The sequence below is a fragment of the Ipomoea triloba genome, chromosome 16 (genome assembly GCF_003576645.1).
Source record: "Ipomoea triloba cultivar NCNSP0323 chromosome 16, ASM357664v1".
NCBI lineage: Eukaryota > Viridiplantae > Streptophyta > Magnoliopsida > Solanales > Convolvulaceae > Ipomoea > Ipomoea triloba.
This window is the reverse complement of record NC_044931.1, coordinates 16,973,992-16,976,716: the sequence shown is the minus strand read 5'-3', so window position 1 is coordinate 16,976,716 and position 2,725 is coordinate 16,973,992. Positions and strand designations below refer to the sequence as shown.

Here is a 2,725-nt window from a genome sequence, read left to right as displayed (position 1 = left end):
TCTTGGGCATCAACATATATCTCGTAGATAGATTAAATGTCATCATCTAATCACTACAGAACTTAATAATGATGATGAATTTTTGGCAAATTATTGACTGTTTATAACATATATACACACATTATATAAATTGGTTTCACATTATATTAAATTTCACATACACACATTAAATTATATAACATATCTAATATACACAACACGTTATTATTTATGTGTCATGCAAAATCCTCACGAAAATATGCATAATCTAAGATATAATTGTTAAATAAATGCTCGCTTATTTCTTCGGTTCCACATGGATCAAATATCAATGCGTGAATAGATCTAGGTTATGTCTCTCTGTAGTTGACTTCACGATTATTGAAATACACTCGCCTCTTTCCATGGATAACCTCTACAACTTCATTTTCTGATTTGGTGTTGAAAATGAAATATTAAAGATTCCAATCGTTGGTTGATTTAATAAGTTGATGTGGTGTAGTGGTTATCACGTTAGTCTTACACACTAAAGGTCCCCAGTTCAATCCTGGGCATCAACATATATCTCGTAGATAGAATAAATGTCATCATCTAATCACTACAGAACTTAATAATGATGATGAATTTTTGGCAAATTATTGACTGTTTATAACATATATACACACATTATATAAATTGGTTTCACATTATTATAAATTTCACATACACACATTAAATTATATAACATATCTAATATACACAACACGTTATTATTTATGTGTCATGCAAAATTCTCATGAAAATACGCATAATCTAAGATATAATTGTTAAATAAATGCTCGCTTATTTCTTCGGTTCCATATGGATCAAATATCAGTGCGTGAATAGATCTAGGTTATGCCTCTCTGTAGTTGACTTCGCGATTATTGAATTACACTCGCCTATTTCCATGGATAACCTCTACAACTTCATTTTCTGACATGGTGTTGAAAATTAAATATTAAAAATTCCAAGGGTTGGTTGATTTAATAAGTTGATGTGGTGTAGTGGTTATCACATTCGTCTTACACACTAAAGGTCCCCAGTTCAATCCTGGGCATCAACATATATCTCGTAGATAGATTAAATGTCATCATCTAATCACTACAGAACTTAATAATGATGATGAATTTTTGACTGTTTATAACATATATACACACATTATATAAATTGGTTTCACATTATATTAAATTTCACATACACACATTAAATTATATAACATATCTAATATACACAACACGTTATTATTTATGTGTCATGCAAAATCCTCATGAAAATATGCATAATCTAAGATATAATTGTTAAATAATTGCTCGCTTATTTCTTCGGTTCCACATGGATCAAATATCAATGCGTGAATAGATCTAGGTTATGTCTCTCTGTAGTTGACTTCACGATTATTGAAATACACTCGCCTATTTCAATGGATAACCTCTACAACTTCATTTTCTGACTTGGTGTTGAAAATGATATATTAAAGATTCCAAGGGTTGATTGATTTAATAAGTTGATGTGGTGTAGTGGTTATCACGTTAGGCTTACACACTAAAGGTCCCGAGTTCAATCCCGGGCATCAACATATATCTACTAGATAGATTAAATGTCATCATCTAATCACTACAGAACTTATTAATGATGATAATTATTGAGTGTTTATAACATATATACACACATTATATAAATTGGTTTCACATTATATTAAATTTCACATACACACATTAAATTATATAACATATCTAATATACACAACACGTTATTATTTATGTGTCATGCAAAATCCTCATGAAAATATGCATAATCTAAGATATAATTGTTAAATAAATGCTCGCTTATTTCTTCGGTTCCACATGGATCAAATATCAATGCGTGAATAGATCTAGGTTATGCCTCTCTGTAGTTGACTTCACGATTATTGAAATACACTCGCCTCTTTCCATGGATAACCTCTACAACTTCATTTTCTGATTTGGTGTTGAAAATGAAATATTAAAGATTCCAATCGTTCGTTGATTTAATAAGTTGATGTGGTGTAGTGGTTATCACGTTAGTCTTACACACTAAAGGTCCCCAGTTCAATCCTGGGCATCAACATATATCTCGTAGATAGATTAAATGTCATCATCTAATCACTACAGAACTTAATAATGATGATGAATTTTTGGCAAATTATTGACTGTTTATAACATATATACACACATTATATAAATTGGTTTTACATTATATTAAATTTCACATACACACATTAAATTATATAACATATCTAATATACACAACACGTTATTATTTATGTGTCATGCAAAATCCTCACGAAAATATGCATAATCTAAGATATAATTGTTAAATAAATGCTCGCTTATTTCTTCGGTTCCACATGGATCAAATATCAATGCGTGAATAGATCTAGGTTATGTCTCTCTGTAGTTGACTTCACGATTATTGAAATACACTCGCCTATTTCAATGGATAACCTCTACAACTTCATTTTCTGACTTGGTGTTGAAAATGATATATTAAAGATTCCAAGGGTTGGTTGACATAATAAGTTGATGTGGTGTAGTGGTTATCATGTTAGTCTTACACACTAAAGGTCCCTAGTTCAATCTTGGTCGTCAACATATATCTCGTAGATAAATTAAATGTCATCATCTAATCACTACAGAACTTAATAATGATGATGAATTTTTGGCAAATTATTGACTGTTTATAACATATATACACACATTATATA

At 30.0% G+C, this 2,725-nt stretch overlaps 1 protein-coding gene and 4 non-coding genes across 5 annotated transcripts in view; all 5 read left to right on the top strand.

Moving 5' to 3' along the window:
* Window positions 1–2,725, top strand: part of LOC116007861 (zinc finger BED domain-containing protein RICESLEEPER 2-like) — a 52,128-nt gene that overhangs the window by 4,872 nt on the left and 44,531 nt on the right. The gene's annotated exons all lie outside the window — the stretch shown is intronic.
* On the top strand, window positions 467–539 carry TRNAV-UAC. The gene has a single exon. It is a non-coding gene; the product is annotated as a tRNA-Val (tRNA).
* TRNAV-UAC lies at window positions 991–1,063 on the top strand. Its single transcript has one exon. It is a non-coding gene; the product is annotated as a tRNA-Val (tRNA).
* TRNAV-UAC lies at window positions 1,504–1,576 on the top strand. The gene has a single exon. It is a non-coding gene; the product is annotated as a tRNA-Val (tRNA).
* TRNAV-UAC lies at window positions 2,016–2,088 on the top strand. The gene has a single exon. It is a non-coding gene; the product is annotated as a tRNA-Val (tRNA).